Source organism: Cervus canadensis, chromosome 2, assembly GCF_019320065.1.
Source record: "Cervus canadensis isolate Bull #8, Minnesota chromosome 2, ASM1932006v1, whole genome shotgun sequence".
Lineage (NCBI taxonomy): Eukaryota > Metazoa > Chordata > Mammalia > Artiodactyla > Cervidae > Cervus > Cervus canadensis.
Window position 1 is genome coordinate 2,728,714 of NC_057387.1, and position 22,263 is coordinate 2,750,976.

The 22,263-nt window shown below is 39.6% G+C and overlaps 1 long non-coding RNA gene across 4 annotated transcripts in view; it reads right to left on the reverse strand.

The window, feature by feature from the left end:
* LOC122429796 overlaps positions 1 to 22,263 on the reverse strand; it is a 49,926-nt gene that overhangs the window by 24,891 nt on the left and 2,772 nt on the right. The window contains exon 4 of one of the 4 annotated variants that reach the window (XR_006266142.1): positions 13,062 to 13,783. The exons of 1 other annotated variant lie outside the window; for it this stretch is intronic. This is a non-coding gene — a long non-coding RNA (uncharacterized LOC122429796). Of the gene's footprint in view, positions 1 to 13,061; positions 13,839 to 16,358; positions 16,374 to 22,263 lie in introns of those variants that run through there. 2 more of the 4 variants (XR_006266146.1, XR_006266143.1) reach the window with 2 other exon arrangements.

Consider the following 22,263-nt stretch of genomic DNA (forward strand, 5'->3'; position numbering starts at 1 on the left):
AAGCCTTTGGTGTGAGTTTCCCAGTCCTGTTTTATTTTAAAAGTTCAGTCTGAGATTCTATAAATGTTTCAGCAAAATAAAGTCTATAATCAATTATGGTTATATAAATCATCAGACCAAAATTAGTGAGAACAGACCTATTTTGCAAACAAACTAGCCTTAATTTGGTTATATTTGATAAAAATGAGGGTAACTTCAGGGAGAAAAAGATGTTTCAATAAATGTTAAATACTAGTTTGTTAATGGAGGTCTGCCTGTAGTAAGAATCATTTCTTAGATAGTTCTTTGCTGTTATGTGATATTAATGTAAAATTTAACTGAATTCTTAAAGAACACCCTAAGTTTGTTTCTGAAGCTTATCTCAGTAATCTGTCTTTGGATGAAGATCAGATGCCTCATGCTGCAACCAGGACTGGAAAAAGACATAATTTAAGGGACTGTCTCCAACCTGGATGGCAGGACTCTTTATCAAGTACTCTTAACTAACTCATGCACAATGAAACTGAAGGGAAATTAACTCTTAGACTAATTCCCACTTCCAAAGGCCCCTACACTGGATTGGTCTATGGAGAAGAGCGCCAACCTGATTTCACCTTAAAATGATGCTCAAACAGGAGAAACTACACTACACCAGGATGAGAAGACGACGACATCAGAGGTAGACAGCTTGCCCAAGATGCTGGACCTGATTCGTATGGTCATTTATAATGTTTTCTTGACTTCTTAGACCTTTGCATATAAATCAAATGCTTTTCTATCATAGGCCTGATCCTATGCTAGTTTTAGAAATCAATCCAATTGTTGGGTTTGTGGCCAATTACCTGTTTAGTTCTGGGTTACCTTGGTAAATTTGTCTACTATAAGACTCTAACTGGTTGACTCTGAGAAAATTTACTTTAAAAAAAATTATAGTCATGTTCAGGTCACTATGATACTACTAGACGGGATCCCCTCACTGGGACAATTAATAATCCTACTCTGACTCTGGCCATAAATTTGAGCCTTTTTCTACTACTCAAGCTCAATCACAGCAACAAGAAAAGTTTCAGCAAAGGAGAAAGAAATCTCCCACAATTATGAGATAGATTTATACAGATAACACCAGGCTATGGTAACTTAGGTTTAGAGTCTCCTCTGTGTTGGAAACAAATAAATCATACTAAGGACAATCAGTCTAGTAACACTAGAAAACTGGGCTATGTGCCTTATACGACGGTGGTGCCAATATATAATTTCCCTGGAAGATAAAGATTCGTACAGAGTAGACAAAGTCAGATATACTTATACTGGGATACTTATAGTGGGATATACTGGGCTACATCTAATGGAAGCTCTTAAGTCTTACTTGTGACTACTAATACTGCTGGCTATGTTATTTGTATTTCACCTGTTTTACAAAATTGCTGTTTCTTACACTGCCAAATGTGTGTCTGAGGCCTCTAATAGAGATCAATGATGGTAACAGTGTAACTCTAGATATGGGAAGAAGCAACAAGAGGGAATATTTTCCTGGACCAAGAAGCTAGTAAGACAGGTGGTCCAGAGAATTTTGGATACTATTTTATGGCCTAGTCCAGTAATAGCACATTGAGTGGCCTGTCCAACAAAATCTTTGCCAAACCTGAGAATGGACATTGTCAGCATTATAGGATAAAATGGTCATGAAATGCAATCATGGCCACTCCAACTGTTGACTTTCAACAGCCCTGAAAGGAGTTCAGGGTGAAAATCAGGAATGAGGCACTCTGTGCTCTGAGAAAAACTGGCAGAACAGGCCTTCAGTTAGTTAGATCTTTTCAGGAGAAGATTTTATTTCTTCCAGTTCTTGCATCTTCTCATACCTAGAGAAACACTGACGTCATTAATGGTGAAATCTGCTTTGGCTATTAAGGAAAATTTTACAATTAAAAGTCAAAATAGAGTTAGTTATGGTTCAGACATCCTGGGAAATAACGAGGTGTTACTATGGGTGTAATTTCAGATTAGACGTTGTATTGCTAACACTTGAGTTTTCTGAGTCATGGCAGGCTTAGATGCCACCATTCTCAAAACAATGTCTGCTGGAAGCTAGTAACTGCAACCTTACATTTTTACAAACCTAGGCAACTGGCTACCTGGCTGTAAGTCTCCCCGAAATGCCAGGTCCAGACTGGGTTTCAGGCCTATTCTTCTAAAAAGAAATGAGATTTATTTTGTCTACTAAATTCCAGTTATCACTCCTCCAACTACTTCTAACTGGGTCTGTTACATCAAAATGTCAGACCAAGGGATTGAGTGACCTTAATCATACAAGATTCAGATCTAGAACTTGGAACTCAGGAATACTTCCAATTCAGTGTCTATTCTCCAAGCTGAGGCAGTCCTATGCCCCATTTTGACCGGAAGTTATCACAGTCACAGTTGCCCTGTTCCCTAAATTAAAACTGAGCAGGACTCTGGGGGCTCTGGAGTACAGATCTGCTGTGTGTTCTCCATTTCTTATCTGTAGGATGTAGGCTTCATTCAGCCTCCTTTACCTTCCCTGAGTTCCAAAGGGTGGATTCAAACAATTGCTAGTCAGGGAAGGGAGGGGATGCAGAAACAAAGCAGAAACAATCAAATGGTGGTACAGCCCTGAGACAGGGTCCTTCCTGGTTCCTACTCAAAGAAATATACATAACAATGTCTTTGAGTTCTTCTACAGAACTGGAGCCCTCACCCAGGTGGAGGATGGTAACTTCAGACTAAACACAAGATTCCTGGAGCACAGCTCTGTTGCTTCAGTCAGTTCAGTTCAGTCTCTCAGTCCTGTCCGACTCTTTGCGACACCGTGAATTGCAGCAAGCCAGGCCTCCCTGTCCATCACCAACTCCCAGAGTTTACTCAAACTCATGCCCATCGAGTCGGTGATGCCATACAGGCATCTCATCCTCTGTCGTCCCCTTCTCCTCCTGCCCCCAATCCCTCCCAGAATCAGGGTCTTTTCCAATGAGTCAACCCTTCACATGAGGTGGCCAAAGTATTGGAGGTTCAGCTTCAACATCAGTCCTTCCAATGAACACCCAGGACTGATCTCCTTCAGGATGGACTGGTTGGATCTCCTTGCAGTCCAAGGGACTCTCAAGAGTCTTCTCCAACACCACAGTTCAAAAGCATCAATTTTTCGGCGCTCAGCTTTCTTCACAGTCCAACTCTCACATCCATATATGACCACTGGAAAAACCATAGCCTTGACCAGATGGATCTTTGTTGGCAAAGTAATGTCTCTGCTCTTTAATCTGCTATCTAGGTTGGTCATAACTTTCCTTCCAAGGAGTAAGCGCCTTTTAAATTCATGGCTGCAGTCACCATCTGCAGTGATTCTGGAGCCAAAAAAAATAAAGTCTGACATTGATTCCACTGTTTCCCCATCTATTTCCCATGAGGTGATGGGACCAGATGCCATGATCTTAGTTTTCTGAATGTTGAGCTTTAAGCCAACTTTTTCACTCTCCTCTTTCACTTTCATCAAGAGGCTTTTAGTTCCTCTTCACTTTCTGCCATAAGGGTGGTGTCATCTGCATATCTGAGGTTATTGATATTTCTCCCAGCAATCTTGATTACAGCTTGTGCTTCTTCCAGCCCAGCATTTCTCATGATGTACTCTGCATATAAGTTAAATAAGCAGGGTGACAATATACAGCCTTGACGTACTCCTTTCCCGATTTGGAACCAGTCTGTTGTTCCATGTCCAGTTCTAACTGTGGCTTCCTGACCTGCATACAGGTTTCTCAAGAGGCAGGTCAGGTGGTCTGGTATTCCCATCTTTCAGAATTTTCCACAGTTTATTGTGATCCACACAGTCGAAGGCTTTGGCATAGTCAATAAAGCAGAAATAGATGTTTTTCTGGAACTCTCTTGCTTTTTCGATGATCCAGCGGATATTGGCAATTTGAGCTCTGGTTCCTCTGCCTTTTCTAAAATCAGTTTGAACATCTGGAAGTTCATGGTTCACGTATTGCTGAAGCCTGGCTTAGAGAATTTTGAGCATTACTTTACTAGCGTGTGAGATGAGTGCAATCTGTTGCTTCACCACCAACCAATCAAAAAAAAAAAAAAGTCACAAGCCCTGCAGCCCTCACCCCAAATGTTGCCCCCTGTTTCTAGGGACCAGTGATGACCATCCTGTTAGGTCTCCTGTTTGGCCCCTGTCTATTTCACCTCTGAGGGGAGCCAACAGTTTCAAACTAAATTGCTGTTATTACAAGGGTGAAAGCTGGTTTCAGGTGTTCCAGATCTAGGTTGAACATCCAACTTAGATCTGGTAGAGAGAGACTTCTGCTCTGCTAGCAAGGCCTACACCCATGCACAGCAGGAAGAAGTTACAGAAGAAAGAGACCTCTGCCCCAATTCCCAAGAAGTATCTTGAGTATGCAGTCTCTCAGGGGGCAGTTGTTAGGAGAAGCACACTGATTGAAACTGCCCACCCTGGCCAGCCACGGGGCAGAGCAGTTCTCCTGGGTTCCCTCACCCTCCTGCTCTCCACCCGGGTGCCCTTTCCCAATAAAATCTCTTGCTTTGTCAGCACATGTGTCTTCTCAGACAATTCATTTCCGAGTGTTAGACAAGAGCCCAGTTTTGGGCCCTGGAAGGGGTCCCACTTCCTACAACAAACCAACTGTCAAAATCAAAGCACAGTAACACAAACTGCAACAAAATGAGGTATGCCTGTTTCAAATTAAAGAAAAAGACTCAATGTAAAAGTTGTGAGTTGACTTTTGTTCAGAGACTTTACAGAGAACTATTGCCCAGGAGATAGCCTGTCAGTAATTCTGAGGGGACTGCTCCAAAGACATAGGGGAGGAGCCATTATATATATGATTTGGGGGGGCTGGGAAATAAATACATGTTGACAAACATATTTTGGGTAAAAGAAGACTGCTAATTACAAAGAACAGATATCTCAAGTTAATAGTTTTGATGCTTTTCTGTTTATGGGAAGTTTCAAGAATTGAGGGTCATTCAAATTCTTCCTTAAATATGGATCTTAGTTATCTACAGGCCCAAAGCAGAAAATGTTTTATGCTGTTTCCCTCACCCCATTCCGAATCCCCTTCAAACAGTGTACAGATGGTGGGCAACCTCAGTGAGTTGCAACTTAACCCTTTCATAAATGGAGTGATGAGCCACAATCTTTGTTTGCTTTTTTATACTTACAAGTCTTGGATTGCTGCCTTGGGGGGCAAATGACTTCATTTTGAACCTTTTTAACTTGATGCTATATTGCATAGTCAAAATTTGCTTTCAAAGTAGAATTTAAATGTTCTCACCACACACATGCACACAAAAGATATGTGAGGTGATGGTTGTGTTAACTATCTAGATGGAGGGAATCATTCAAAATGTGTATATGTATCAAATCACAACACTGTACACTTTAAATATCTTAATGATTTCATTTGTCAATGATACTTCAATAAAAGTGAAAGTTTTTTGAAAAGTAAAATATCTTTCAAAAATGACCCTCTGGGGACACAGCAGCAAACTTGGGCAGGTATTCCTTTTCCAGCCTAGCTGTAAAAATGCCATAGTAGAAAGCAGGATGTTGATAGGTTCCAGAACCTTACATAACTGCTCTAAGAAAAGCCTAGGGGAGAAAAAGTAGTGTTATCAGTTCTCCGAGAGGAAAAAATGACAGTCTGAGTATGTAAGAGGGCCAGGGTCATGAAAGTAGATATTCCAGACAAGAATCTAATTGTGATTTTCTTTCCTTCTCACACTGTTTACTCAAAATGGTGCCCTAAAAGTTGATCTGAATAATTTTATCACAGAATGCCAAATTCCTTTCAATGCTGTTGTACAATTTTGCATTGCCATCAGCAAGAGTATTTGATAATTCACAGCCATGCTAATAGAGTGTTGCCAAATTCTTAGATTTCTGATGGATGACATTTGAGAAATGGTGTTCAATACTGTTTTAAACTTTCTCTTATTGTAAGCATGATTATCCTTTCATTTGTTTAAAAGATGCTGTTTTTAATGAACTGTGTATTGTGATTTTTGTCCATTTTCCTGTCATGGTTTGGCTCTCATTTGCTCAGTTTTTTATTTAAATCAACCCTTTGTCTGAGGTACAGCTGCAATTATTTTCTTTCAGTTTTCATTTGTCTTTTGCTATGTCTGTAGCACTTTTTGCCATGCAAAAAAAATTTTTTTTAATCCTTAAGTACTTAAATGTATCACTCTTTTAACTATCATTTCTTCTGACTTGGCTTAATAATTAAGAACAGATTTCTCCTCTCTAGTTCAAAAGAAATTCATCTCGGTTTCTTCTGTATGTTTTCATGTTTTTTGATTTTAGATTTCAAACCTATTTTGCTAATAATGCTTTCAAGTCTTTTATAGTCTTATTGATTTTCTATCTACTTGTATCAAACTATAACTGTAGACTTATATATTTTTCTTTTCTGGTCCGTCAGCTTTTATTTCATGTATTCTGAAGCTCTGACAAGTGCATATACATTGAAGATTGTTATGTCTTTATGTCAAAATGACCTTTTTATTATTATGAAATGTCTTCTTTGCCCCTGGTAATATCCTTGTCCTAAAGTTTACTTTGCCTCATATTAATACAGTTCAACTTTCTTAAGAGTAATGTTAGCATATTTTTTAACATGAATTTAAGAATATATTATATTCTTCCATATATATATTTGTGTTAATATATTTCATTGGTTCTTTTTTTAAGCGAGTATGAAAATCTCTGCCTTCCCATTTTAATGTTTAGACCATTTATATTTAGTGTAATTTTCCATATGGTAAGGTTTAAATCTAACATTTTACTATTTTGTATTTTTCTGATGTGTTCATTATCTCCTCTTTTTGTCTTTTCCTTTTTTTAAATCAATTTTTAAATTCTATTTAATTTCCATTCTGGCTGATTAGCTGCATTTTTGTATTAGTTTTTTAGTGGTTGATCTGGAGTTTACAACTGCATCTTTAACTTATACTCTATTTTCAAATACTATTATGGTGGTGGTGGTGGTTTAGAAGCTACGTCATGTCCGACTCTTGCGAGCCCATGGACTGTAGCCCACCAGGCTCCTCTGTCCATGGGATTGTCCAGGCAAGAATACTGGAGTGGACTGCCATTTCCTTCTCCAGGGGATCTTCCCGACCCAGGAATCGAGCCTGGGTCTCCTGCCATTGCAGGCAGATTCTGCACCAACTGAGCTATGAGGGAAGCCCCAATACTATATGATAAAATACTAAAATCATACAAGAGTATACTTACATTTCTCCCATACTTCCTTTGTTGCTGTTCTTGTCATACATTTCACTTTTATAAAAGTTATTAAGTTCATGTTACTATTGTTGTTCAGTTGCTAAATCATGTACCACTATTTGTGACCCCATGGACTGCAGCATACCAGGGCTTCCTGTCCCTCACTGTCTCCCAGAGTTTGCCCAAGTTCATGTCCATTGAGTCAGTGATATTATCCAACCACCTCATCCTCTGTCACTCTCTTCTGGTGCCTTCAATCTTTCTTAGCATCAAGGTCTTGTCCAATGAGTTGGCTCTTCGCATAATGTGGCCAAAGTATTGGAGCTTCAGCATCAGTCCTTCCAATGAATATTCAGGGTTGATTTTCTTTAGGATTGAATGGTTTGATCTTCTTAACTTCCAAGGGACTCTCAAGAGTCTTCTCCAGCACTACAGTTTGAAGGCATCAATTCTTTGATGCTCAGTCTTCTTTATGGCCAACTTTCATATTTATACATGACTACTGGAAAGACCATAGCTTTCACTATGCAGACCTCTGTCAGCAAAGTGCTATCTATGCTTTTTAATATGCTGTCTAGGTGTGTCACAGCTTTCCTTCCAAGAAGCCATTCAGTTCAGTTGCTCATTTGTGTCCGACTCTTTGTGACCCCATGGACTGCAGCATGCCAGGCCTCCCCGTCTATCATCAACGACCAGAGTCTACTCAAACTCATGGCCATTGAGTCAGTGATGCCATCCAACCATCTCATCCTCTGTCATTGCCTTCTCCTTCAACCTTCAATCTTTCCCAGCATCAGGGTCTTTTCCAATGAGTCAGCTCTTTGCATCAGGTGGGCAAAGTACTGCAGTTTCAGCTTCAGCATCAGTCATTCCAATGAATATTCCAAACTGATTTCCTTTAGGATGGAGGGTTGGAGCTCCTTGTACTCCAAGGGACTCTCAAGAGTCTCCTCCAACACCACAGTTCAAAAGCATCAATTCTTCAGTGCTCAGCTTTCTTTATAGTCCAACTCTTACATCCATATACTGGAAAAACCATAGCCTTGACTAGACGGACCTTTGTTGGCAATGTCTCTGTTTTTTAATATGCCATCTGGGCTGGTCATAACTCTTCTTCCAAGGAGCAAGCATCTTTTAATTTCATGGCTGCAGTCACCATCTGCAGTGATTTTTCAGCCCAAACGTATGAAGTCTGTCCCTATTTCCATTGTTTCTCCATCTATTTCCCATGAAATGATGGGACTAGATGCCATGATCTTAGTTTTATGAATGTTGAGCTTTAAGCCAACTTTTTCACTCTCCTCTTTCACTTTCATCAAGAGGCTCTTTTTAGTTCTTCCTCACTTATGATGCCATAAGGGTGGTGTCATCTGCATATCTGAGGTTATTGATATTTCTCCTGGCAGTCTTGATTCCAGCTTGTGCTTCATCCAGCCCAGTGCTTCTCATGATGTACTCTGCATATAAGTTAAATAAGCAGGGTGACAATATACAGCCTTGACATACTCCTTTTCCTATTTGGAACCAGTCTGTTGTTCCATGTCCAGTTCTAACTGTTGCTTCCTGACCTGCATACAGATTTACTGGGTGGCAGTTCAGGTGGTCTGGTATTGCCATCTCTTGAAGAATTTTCCAGTTTATTGTGACCCATACAGTCAAAGGCTTTGGCATAGTCAATTAAGCAAAAGTAGATGTTTTTCTGGAACTCTATTGCTTTTTTGATTATTCAGCGGATGTTGGTAATTTGATCCTCTGCCTCTTCTAAATCTAGCTTGAACATCTGAAAGTTCACAATTCACATACTGTTGAAGCCTGGCTTGGAGAATTTTGAGCATTACTTGGCTAGCATGTGAGATGAGTGCAATTGTGCGGGAGTTTGAGCATTCTTTGACATTGCCTTTCTTTGGAACTAGAATGAAAACTGACCTTTTCCAGTCCTGTGGCCACTGCTGAGTTTTCCAAATTTGCTGGCATATTCAGTGTAGCACTTTCACAGCACCATCTTTTAGGATTTTAAATAGCTCAACTGGAATTCCATCACATCCACTAACTTTTTTTGTAGTGGAGCAAGCACCTTCTAGTTTCATGGCTGCAGTCACCATCCGCAGTGATTTTGGAGCCGAAGAAGAGAAAATCTGTCAATGCTCTATTTATGAAAGTCAGTATATTTACTGGGTTTACTATTTCTGGCACCTTCATTCCTTTGTATAAACCCAGCTTTCAATCTTGTATCATCTCCCTTCAGCCTGGAGTAATACTTCTTTTACTGTAGTACAATATATTAGTGACCATTTATCTCAGACTTTTCTAAAAATATCTTTATCTTACCTTAATTTTGAAGAATATTTTTGTAACAGGAAGAATCAGTTATTTTCAGCATATTAAAAATATTCTATCACCTGACTTGGTTAGGTTCTAATGAGAAAGTTGCTGTCATTTTATTTTTGTTTCTTTGTTTATAATATGTGTATTTTTGTTCCTCTTATTGCTTTTCAATTTTCTCTTTTATCAGTGCTTTTCAGCAATGCAATTGTAATGTGCCTTGATGTGCCTTTTTCTTTAACTTATCCTATTTGGCATTAGTTGAGATTCTTGGATCTAAGGAGGTAGTTAACAACATATAAAACAGTGTTATATCTGAATTGCAAGAAGCTAGGAAAGACTGTATATGCCAAAAAGAGACATGTAAGATATAGGAAAAAGACCACAAATCAAACTCATAGAAATGAAACACACAGTATAAAAGTGACAGTATATTAGGTATTATAGAAGACTGATTAGTGAATTTAAAGCACTAGAAAACATCCCAAATGAAACACAGAGAAGAGTCTACCACAAACTACCTTAAATTTGTGAGAAGTAAAAGTTGACCTTATTGAATAAAAATGAGATGAGCTACAATGTAATGAAAGATGTGAGAAAGATTCTACAAAGGGAATGGAATAAGGGTGTAGCAAATGAGATTAAAAAGATTGCAAAGAGCATACAAGACCAAGCTGAGTTTATAAAAGAAGATTTTTATGCATATATTTTCCCATCTGCCACACTAGAAACACCAAAATAATTTTTGCCAATTCTCCCTTCTCTATTCCCTAAGCCATGCTAAGTTAGTCCCATGAATAACCTTCCTGGTTTCTAGTAGTCATCATTCTTTTCACTGACACCCTAGATCTGGCTCTTTTTTGTTTGTCTAGATGTCAGTATGGTCTTCGAATTAATCTGCCTTCCATTCTGAATTGTGTTGCCAAATTCTTTCTCCTAAGGCACCAGTTTGATCATATCACTTTTTTTTTTTTTTTGCTCTAAAATCTTCAAAGGTTCTGCTGTCTTTTGAATAAAAATTTGGACTATGTTTCACCTGCAATTCAAAGCCCTACTTATTTCTCTCGCTTTTTATAAGTCTTATGGTATACCTGTACTAAATTATCTGGAAATAACTCTAACCAACTTTCATTTTATCGCCTCTTACTTTGTCATTAATGAAAACACTTACTGAGAACATTCAATGTTTTATTTTTGAAAATACATATTTATTTATTTACTAATGGTTGTCCCAGGTCTCAGTTGCAGCACACTGGATCTTCAATCTTGTTGCAGCATGCACGATCTTTTAGTTGTAGCATTTGAACTCTTAGTTGCAACATGTGGGATATAGTTCCCTGACCAGGGATTGAATCTGGGCCCCCTGTGTTGGGAGCATGGAGTCTTAGCTACTGGACCACCAGGCAAGTCCCTACGATGTCACATTAATCTAAATTCCAGGGATAAAGTCACTTTCTTTCAACCTAGTTTCATGGAAATCTGATCAATTTCATACATATCCATATAATGAAGTTTCTGAACTTTCAAAGTTGAAGATCAGACCTAGATAAAAGTAAAATCACTATGGTACATTCATTTAGGAAGTTTTATGTGAAATAGCCAACTGGCCTCTATGTTGAAAACATTATGGAATGAATTATTTGCATGAGATTCAAGAGAGAACCCTGAGACATAAAAATGTATGAGAATCATATTGAAATGAATGAAAAAGTTCTAATTTGTCCCATACAGAACAATTTCCCTCTGTCTGGGAAAGGCTGAATGACCTACACCACAAGAACGGAAAGTTAAAATTTCCCTGTGCTTTGGTGGAATGCTTTTGTGTGTAGAATATGTATTTCATCTCTTTGACAAATATTTTTGTGTATCTACTAATATGCCCTATACTAAATGCATAGGTGAATGAGATCCTAAAAATGGCCTGGAGTCAGAGAAATGAAGCTATGAATATTAATAGCATTGTTTATGGTATTTATGTTTTTCCACAACTTTTTGGCAGCAAAGTGAATCACTAAGGTGGGTATGAGTCTAAGCAGTGAGTGCGAGTGAATTATTGGCCAACAGTCTATTACAGGAATACTGAGGAAGTGTGACAATGTGTATTCGTAAAGGGAAAAGTCACCTCATATTTTAGTCTTCCATTAAGACGGCCCAAACTCACACATCAGAAAAGGAACGTGATTAGTCTAGGTATTCAAGCATTTTCAAAGGCCTCTTCTAATTCTTAGGATTATAGAAGTTTATCGTCAAAACTGAATTTTTTGTATTTTCCTCTCTTAAAAGGCTACCCAGACACTCTATGTCAAGCTTGTCAAAACAAAGGTTAAAATTCTGAGACTGGACTTCCCTTGGGGTTCAGTGGTTAGGAACCCACTTGCCAATGCAGGGGATCCAGGTTTGAGCCACGGTCTGGGAAGATCCCACATGCTGTGGGGCAAGTAAGCCGGTGCCCGGAGCCCACGCTCTGTATCAGGAGAAGATACGCTGGGGAACGGAAAGGCTACCTACTCCAGTATCCTGGCCTGAAGAATGCCATGGACTGTATGATCCATGGGGTCGCAAAGAGTCAGACACGACTGAGTGACTTTCACTTCCCTAGGTCTCAGTATACCTAGAAATGCCTCTGGTACAAACCTCAGAATGCTTAGAACCTTAGAATTCTTGTTTACCCCATTTTATTTAATTCTAAGAATTAATATTTCATCCTTCAAAACTCTCTTGGATTTTTCTCTTTCTTGTCAGTTTCTGCTAATTACTACTCAATTTAGTCCAGGGCATCCTCACTTGAAAAATTGTATCATGATAATAACCTGATAGTTGGTTTTACTGATTGCAACTCTCCTCCAAATAAATCTATCCTATGTAAAGCTGGCAGACTAATCTTAAAAAGAAACAGAGATTATTTTGCAAAATTCCTATCCAAACTCAAGATATTTTGGTGTCTTTCCACTATCACAGCTCTTTTACACTTGAGATATCTAAATGCTCAGGCAAAAGTGTGGCAGTCAATTAGAGGGTACTTGAAGCCACATGAGAAATGTGAAATTTTTCTAGAGTATCATTTTTGCTTGATAGCAAGTAATTTAAAAGATTACTTCCCCCTCCTTTTCTTCAGCAATATCAAGCAGATATAGAGTTAAATGCAAAAAGAAAAAATACTTTTAAGCTCAGATGCAGAGAATTAGATTTACTATTATTCTTGGCTCCTGACACAATCTCAGCAAGCGTTCATTCAAGGCCCTCACGCCTTCATTCATTCTGTCAACTACAAACTGGCACTTACCAAGAGCATCACCAATGCCTGAACAACAAGGCATTTGCCATCTGCCTCTACCGAGATTGAACCCCACGCTGCTATAGCTGCTGACCTTCAACAACCCCTGAGGGAGGTCAGGGTGGAGTGAGGCACTCTCTGCTCCAGGGAATCTGGTGAGATAGGTCTTTAGATAGTTGGGTGTTTTTAGGAACAGATTTTATGATCTCAATCCTTGCATCTTCTCATATCTAGAGAAGCACTAAATCCCTTCATGGTGACATCAGACCCTCATGACTAACAAAAAACCTCTTGTAAATTGAGTGCTTCATGGTATTGAACTCCCCCTTCACCAAAAACTTATATATTGTCTTTCCCCCACTGTTGCTTTGGAGGAGTCTCTCAGAGCTATCTGTGATACTGCCTCCCAGGCGGCAGTTCTCTTTTTGCCCCAAATAAATCTTAACTCATAACTCTCAAGTTGTACATCTTTTTTTTAGTTGACAATTCTTTCATTTAAAATAATACAACAGGACTTTCTTGGTGGTCCAGTGATTAGGACCTACCAATGCAGAGGCACGGGTTTAATCCCTGGTCTGGGAAATTTCCACTTGCTGAGAGGCAACTAAGCCTCTGTACCACAACTAGTGAAGTCTGCGTACCACACAAGCTGTGCTCCACGAGAGAGGCCACCACACTGAGAAGCCCACTGCAACTAGGGAGCAGCCCTGCTCACTGCAATGAGAATGCCCATGCAGCACAGCAATGAAGACCCAGTGTAGCCAAAAAGTAATTAAAAAAAAAAACCCACGAAATTACCAACGTGAAAACTAGAACATGAATTTACATTTACATTCACCTCTTTGACCCTCCACTGCATCATCCAGCCTCTTCCTATTCAAAGTACCACTATCTAAATCATCATTCTTCAAGATGGCAGAGTAGAAGGATGCACTTATCTCCTCCTGCGAGAACACCAAAATCACAATTAGCTGTTGAACATTCAACAACAGGACGACTCTGGAACAAACCAAAAAATGATGTGATGTGAAACTCGCTCAGTCATGTCTGACTCTTTGAAACCCCATGGAGTATACAGTCCATGAAATTCTCCACACCAGAATACTGGAGTGGGTAGACATTCCCTTCTCCAGGGGATCTTCCCAACCTAGGGATCAAACCCAGGTCTCCTGCATTGCAGGCAGATTCTTCACCAGCTGAGCCACAAGGGAAACCCAAGAATACTGGAGTGGGTAGCCGTTCCCTTCTCCAGGGGCTCTTTCCAACCCAGGAATCGAACCAGGGTCTCCTGCATTGCAGGGGATTCTTTACCAACTGAGCTATCAGTGAAGCCACCCACCCCCTCAAAACAAAGGTCCAAAGACAAAGAAGAAGCCGCAGTGAGATAGTAGGAGGGGTACAACCATAATAAAATCAAATCTCATATCTGCAAGGTGGGTGACCCACAAACTGGAGAACAATAATACCAAAGAAATTCTCCAACTGTTGTGAAGGTTCTGAACCCCACAGCAGGCTTCCCAGCCTGGGGATCCAACAAAGGGACTGCGAACCCCCAGGGAATCTGACCTTGAAGGCCAGTGGAATTTGATTATAGGACTTCCACGGGACTGGGAAAAACAGAGACTCCACTCTTAGAGGGCACAAACAAAATCTTGCACACACCAAGACCCAGAAGAAACGAGCAGTTATCCCCCAGGAGACTGAACTAAAATTATCTGCTAGTGTTGAACCATTTCCTGTGGAGGCATGGATCAGCAGAGGCCCACCACAGGGACACAGGGACTGGGAGCACCTGTCTGGGAATGTCCCAGTTGGAGGTTCCTCTTGGAGGTTGCCATCAATCATACTTTAGACCCCTGGGCAAAGTAGGACGTCAAGAAACACCTGGAGTAACAGGCAAATTTGGCCTTGGAGTACGGAAGGAAGCAAGGCAAAGGCTAACAGAGTTTTGCCAAGAGAACGCACTGGTCATAGCAACCACCCTCTTCCAACAGCACAAGAGAAGACTCTACACATGGACATCACCAGATGGTCAACACCAAAATCAGATTGATTATATTCTTCACAGCCAAAGATGGAGAAGCTCTATACAGTCAGCAAAAACAAGACCGGGAGCTGACTATGGCTCAGATCATGAACTCCTTATTGCCAAATTCAGACTTAAATTGAAGAAAGGAGGGAAAACCACTAGACCATTCAGGTATGACCTAAATCAAATCCATTATGACTATACAGTGGAAGTGAGAAATAGATTTAAGGGACTATATCGGATAGACAGAGTGACTGATGAACTATGGACGGAGGTTCGTGACGTTGTACAGGAGACAGGGATAAAGACCATTCCGATGGAAAAGGAATGCAAAAAGGCAAAATGGTTGTCTGAGGAGGCCTTACAAGTAGTTGTGAAAAGAAGAGAAACGAAAAGTAAAGGAGAAAAGGAAAGATATTCCCATCTGAATGCAGAGTTCCAAAAAATAGCAAGGAGAGATAAGAAAGTCTTCCTCAGCAATCAATTCAAAGAAATAGAGGAAAACAACAGAATGGGAAAGACTAGAGATCTCTTCAAGAAAATTAGAGATACCAAGGGAACATTTCATGCAAAGATGGGTTCAATAAAGGACAGAAATGGTATGGACCTAACAGAAGCAGCAGATATTAAGAAGAGGTGGCAAGAATACACAGAAGAGCTATAAAAAAATGATCTTCAGGACCCAGATAATCACCATGGTGTGATCACCCACCTAGAGCCAGACATCCTGGAATGTGAAGTCAAGCGGGCCTTAGGAAGCATCACTATGCACAAAATTAGTGGAGGTAATGGAATTCCAGTTGAGCTATTTCAAATCCTGAAAGATGATGCTGTGAAAGTGCTGCGCTCAATATGCCAGCAAATTTGGAAAACAGCAATGGCCACAGGACTGGAAAAGGTCAGTTTTCATTCCAATCCCAAAGAAAGGCAATGCCAAAGAATGCTGAAACTACCATACAATTGCACTCATCTCACACGCTAGTAAAGTAATGCTCAAAATTCTCCAAGCCAGGCTTCAGCAATACCTGAACCGTGAACTTCCAGATGTTCAAGCTGATTTTGGGAAAGGCAGAGAAACCAGAGATCAAATTGCCAACATCCACTGGATCATCGAAAAAGCAAGAGAGTTCCAGAAAAACATCTATTTCTGCTTTATTGACTATGCCAAAGCCTTTGACTGTGTGGATCACAATAAACTGTGGAAAATTCTGAAAGATGGGAATACCAGACCACCTGACCTGCCTCTCGAGAAACCTGTATGCAGGTCAGGAAGCCACAGTTAGAACTAGACATGGAACAACAGACTGGTTCCAAATAGGAAAAGGAGTATGTCAAGGCTGTATATTGTCACCCTGCTTAATGTATATGCAGACTACATCATGAGAAACTGATGGGCTGGAAGAAGCACAAGCTGGAATCAAGACTGCTGGGAGAAATATCAATAACCTCATATATGCAGATGATGCCACCCTTATGGCAGAAAGTGAAGAAGAACTAAAGAGCCTCTTGATGAAAGTGAAAGAGGAGAGTGAAAAAGTTGGCTTAAAGCTCAACATTCAGAAAACTAAGATCATGGCATCTAGTCCCATCATTTCATGGGAATAGATGGGGAAACAGTGGAAATAGTGTCAGACTTTATTTTTTTGGGCTGCAAAATCACTGCAGATGGTGACTGCAGCCATGAAATTAAGACGCTTACTCCTTGGAAGGTAAGTTGTGACCAACCTAGACAGCATATTGAAAAGCAGAGACATTACTTTGCCAACAAAGGTCCGTCTAGTCAAGGCTATGGTTTTTCCAGTGGTCATGTATGGATGTGAGAGTTGGACTATAAAGAAAGTTGAGCGCCGAAGAACTGATGCTTTTGAACTGTGGTGTTGGAGAAGACTCTTGAGAGTCCCTTGGACTGCAAGGAAATCCAACCAGTCCATCATAAAGGAGATCAGTCCTGGGTGTTCATTGGAAAGACTGATGCTGAAGCTCAAACTCCAGTATTTTGGCCACCTCATACGAAGAGTTTACTCACTGGAAAAGACTCTGATGCTGGGAGGGATTGGGGGCAGGAGGAGAAGGGGACGACAGAGGATGAGATGGCTGGATGGCATCACCGACTCAATGCACATGAGTTTGAGTAAACTCCAGGAGTTGGTGATGGACAGGCAGGCCTGGCGAGCTGCGGTTCATGGTGTCACAAAGAGTCAGACAGGACTGGGCGACTGAACTGAACTGACTGAGACCCCCTGGGCTGGGTTGCCTCAGGTCAAACAACTACCAGGGAGGGAGTACGACCCCAACCATCAAGCAGATAATTGGATTAAAGCTTAACTGAGCAAAGCCCTTCCCACCAGAGCAAGATCTAGTTTTTCCCACCACCAGTCCCTCCCATCAGGAAGCTTACACCAGCCTCTTAGCCTTCTCCATCAGAGGGCAGAGAAGAAGCAAGAACCACAGTCCCACAAAAATCACATTACAGGAAGTCAATGAGGATGAAAGAGCAGAATGTTATGCCCCAGATGACGGGACAAGATAAAACCCCAGGGAAACAATTAAACAACTAAAAAACAACCAAATTCAGGATCTCAGGAAAGTAGAGATGAATAAGAATAATACACTAGAAGGAATAAATAGAATTACTGAGGCAGAAGGCTGGATAAATGACCTCGAGGACAGAATGGTGAAATCACTGCTGCAGAACAGAATAGAAAAAAGAATAAGAAATGAAGACACCCTGAGAGAGCTCTGGGACAACATTAAATGCACCAACATTCACAATATAGCAGTCCCAGAAGGTGAAGAGAGAGAGAAAGGACTTGAGAAAACATTTGAAGAGATAATAGATGAAAATTTCCCTGACATGGGAAAGGAAATAGTCAACCAAATTGCGGAAGCACAAAGAGTCACAGGCAGGAAAAAGCCAAAGAGGACACATAGTAATCAGGACACATAGTAATCAAACTGACAAAAAGACAAAGATAAAATACTAAAAGCAACAAGGGAAAAGTGAGAAATAACATACCAGGGAACTCCCACCAGGCTATCAGCTAATTTCTCAACAGAAACTCTATAAGCCAGAAGGGAATGGTATGAGACATTTAAACCAATTAAAGGGAAGAATCTACAACCAAGACTACTATATCCAGTAAGACTCTCCTTCAGATTTGATGGAGAAATCAAAAGCTTTTCAGACAAGCAAAAGTTAAGAGAATTTAGCACCACCAAACCAGCTTTACAACAAATGATAAAGGAACTTCTCTAGGCCAGGAAACACAAAAGAAGGAGTAAGACCTACAGAAAATAAACCCAAAACAATTAAGAAAATGGTAATAGGATCATACATATAGAAAATTACCTTAAGTGTAAATGGATTAAATGCACCAACCAAAAGAGACTGGCTGGGAAGATATGGAGTGTATATTAGATATACATGTGTGCATGCTAAGTCACTTCAGTCATGTTCAACTCTTTGCAACCCTACAGACTGTAGCCCACCAGGCTCCTCTGTCCATGGGATTTTCCAGGCAAGAATACTGGAGTGGACTGCTATGCTCTCCTCCAGGGGATCATCTTAATTCAGGGATCAAACCCACTTCTCTTATGTCTCTTACACTGGCAGGCAGGTTCTTCACCACTAGCACCGCCTGGGAAGCCCCAGTAGTTAAATGTGCATATATGCAATTCCACTTACCACATCACTTGCTTGACCCCCAAATTGTATTACATACATTGTTTTATACTGTTAGGTTAATCATGTTCCCATTACGGCTCGCAATGTAATGATCTTTTTTGTCTACTGACTGTGAAAACTGATAAATATTTTTTACTATTGTGATTACATAACTATTACTCAGTTAATACCACTGTAGCATGATTGGTCAATAGAAAAATAATAGAACTCTGTATCACCAAAACTACTATTTAATAGAAAAACCTGTAATCACTTTTTAAAATCCTGATGCATATCTTGGTTATCTTGGAATTTTTTGAAAAATACAAACGCCCAGGTATTGTTTTATTTTCTCCAGAGCTCCAGATGTTTCTAATGAGCAGTCATGTTTAAAAACAACTGTACTATATGATGATCTTTTACTTTATCTAGGTTGTTTCAGTTTTTCTATTTCAATTAGTTTTCCAATTTCTCCTTCTTTTTTTTTTTTTTGTATGTCCTTTCTCAAGGCTTTATCAAGCATAGTAGCTTGATATATACATGTGAAATTGCTCAGTCGTGTCCAACTCTTTGTAACCCCGTGGACTGTAATCCACCAGGCTCCTCCATCCATGGGATTCTCCAGGCAAGAATACTGGAGTGGGTTGCCATTTCCTTCTCCAGGGGATCTTCCGGACCCAGGGATTGAACCCAGGTTTCCTGAATTGCAGGCAGACACTTTAACCTCTGAGCCATATATAGATATATATATTTTGTATATATAAAAAACATTTTGTATATATATATTTTTTGTATATATATTTTCAGTTCAGTTCAGTCACTCAGTCATGTCTGACTCTTTGCAAACCCATGGACTGTAGCACATACATATAATATGTATAATATATATATTTTAGAGAACTTATGAAATTTTGCCTAATTGAAACATTTATGACATTTTGATTCCACTTATTTGACTTAGTATGAATAGAATGCTAGATTTCTAATTAAAAAAATATGCAATTGTATAGCACAGGGAACTCTAGTAAAGATCTTGCAATAACCTATAATGGAAAATAATCTCAAAAATACATGTGTATATGTATAAGCTTGCTGTGCACCTGAAGCACTGTAAGTCAACTATACTTAAAGACATGTATATATTAAAAACAATCATTTTCCTGCTTTTCTTTTTATTATCACCTATGTATATGTACATATATATATATATATTCCTAAATACTGTTGGGTGGGGAACTTAGAAGTTATTAACATTATAAAGTCTACATCATGCTGTATGTAATCCTTACATTCTTTTCACTCAATATTGTATTGATAGGATTAATCGAGGCACGCTTGTGTGCATGCTCAATTGCTTCAGTTGTGTCCGACTCTTTGTGACCCCATGGACTGTAGCCTGTCAGGCTCCTCTGTCCATGGGATTCTCCAGGCAAGAATATTGGAGTGGGTTGCCATACCCTCCTCCAGAGGATCCTCCTGACCCAGGGATCAAACCTGCATCTCCTGCATTGCAGACGTTTTACCTACTGAGCCCACTGGAAAGCCCACTATTAAGGACTATAACTATAGTACTGTATAATCTAGAGTATATATCCTAATTTATCTATTCTCTATTTGTGTATGAGCACTTCGGTTGTTTTAAGATTTTGATATTAAAGAGAATGCTCATATGAACAATCTCGTATATATCCTGTTCCAAGTTTCTTTTGGGTATATACCTAGGAGCAAAATGGTAGGTCATGGGGTACGCAAATGTTTATCTCTACAGGGTAATGACAAACTTTTGAAGGGGGCTGTACCAATTTACACTCCCACAAGGATCAAAAGATTCTGCTGATCCATATCCTCTAGATATGGTCCAAATTAACAAAATCTTTTAAAATTCATGGTACCGTATGCACAATATCAAGCCTACCTTTTTAACTGTGTCTCAGGGTACAGGTCCCCCTTCATGGATAACAGCTTTGACATGTTGAAGAGGCTTGCATAAGTCTATGAAGCTATGAGCCATGCCGTGCAGGAAAGAGGAAATGAGGACCATTCCAATGCTCTTGCCGTGAGAACCCCACTGACAGTAAGAAAAGGCAAAAAGATACGACCCTGGAGCAATTACCAACAGCTCCAGAAAGAATGAAGGGCTGAAAAAACAAAAGCCAAAACCACGAAGCAACTGGGCTAAAGTGCATCCAACACTCAGTTGTGGATGTGTCTGGTGGTGACAGTAAATTCCAATGCTATAAAGAACAATACTGCATAGGAACCTGCAATGTTAGGTCCATGAATCAAGGTAAATTGGAATGGTCAAGCAGGAGATGACAAGACTGAATACTGACATCTTAGGAATCAGTAAAGTAAGATGGATGGGAATTGGCAAATTTAATTCAGATGATCATTATGTATACTACTATGGGTAAGAATCCCTTAGAAGGAATGGAGTAACCCTCTTACTCAACAAGAGTCCAATTCATTCATATTGCTGAACAACAATCAGCCACCACATCCATCTTCAGAACTTTTCATCTTCCCAAACTGAAATTCTGTGCCTATTAAACAATAACTCTTCTCTCTCTCCTCTTCCCAGTCCTGATCATCCACCATTCTACTTTCTATGTCTATGGATTGACTACTCTAAGTACCTCATAGTGGAATCACACAGTATTTATCCTTTTGTAACTGGCTTATTTCACTCCGCATATGTCTTCAAGGCTCATCTATGTTGTAGCATGTATTGGAATGTCCTTTTTAAGACTTAAATTTTTTATATATATATATGTATATATGTAAGTATAAGGGAAGAAGAGAAAACTGGAGTTTGGGTGAAAGAACTGCATAGATTCAGTTTGGAATATCCACATGAAAATGCCTAGTTGGCAGTTAGATACTAGGTCTGAGAATCAGAAAAAAAATTTCAGCTACCAGTGGATAGATGGTAACTGAAGCTATTGAAGAAAGCAAGGTCACCAGGAAAATGAATAGAATGAGAAAAAACTAGTCCAAGGATTATGTGCTAGGTGGTTTAATAAGAACCAAGAGTAACAGTTAACACTTACTGTGAACTTTCTATGAGCCAAGTACCATTTTAAATACTTTACTCACATAATTTTAAAAAAAACCCTTTGGACTTAGGTGCTATTATGTCACTTAAGGAAACCAAGGGACAGTGCAGTAAAATAATTTGCCTAAAAGTGCACATCTACTTGAGTGGTGAAGCTAAGACTTGAAGACAAGTAGACTGACTCCAGAACTTTGCCCCTAACCTTATATAAACCTTATAGTATTCTGGAAAGTAGATATTTTTACCTCCATTTCACATATTAAAAAAAAAAATGAGGCTCAGAGAAATTAAATTCCCTTCCAAAATAATACAGGTTGCATGAAGTAGGGTTACAATTTAAACCTAAAGGCCATATTCTTTCATACCTCAGTTGAGAGAAGGGATTTGATTTCTCTCATAATCTTTTACAATGCTAAGCCTGGTAGTAAGTATAACTGTTACTACTAGTAATGCGAGAACACTGAAGTTCAGCTCCCGCTTACCTTGCACAGAAAGTTATTCAAGGTTGTACCACAAAATAAAAAAGAAAGTATAAACTAAGGCAGAAGATGTGGGTCCAGGAAATAATGACTCCTATCCTAGAGAAGAGTGAGAGGAAGTCCCAGGACATAAGCCTTGTAATAGTCATAAATATTAGAGCAGGACAGTGACTTTTTGGAGTGGTCTTCAGGAACAA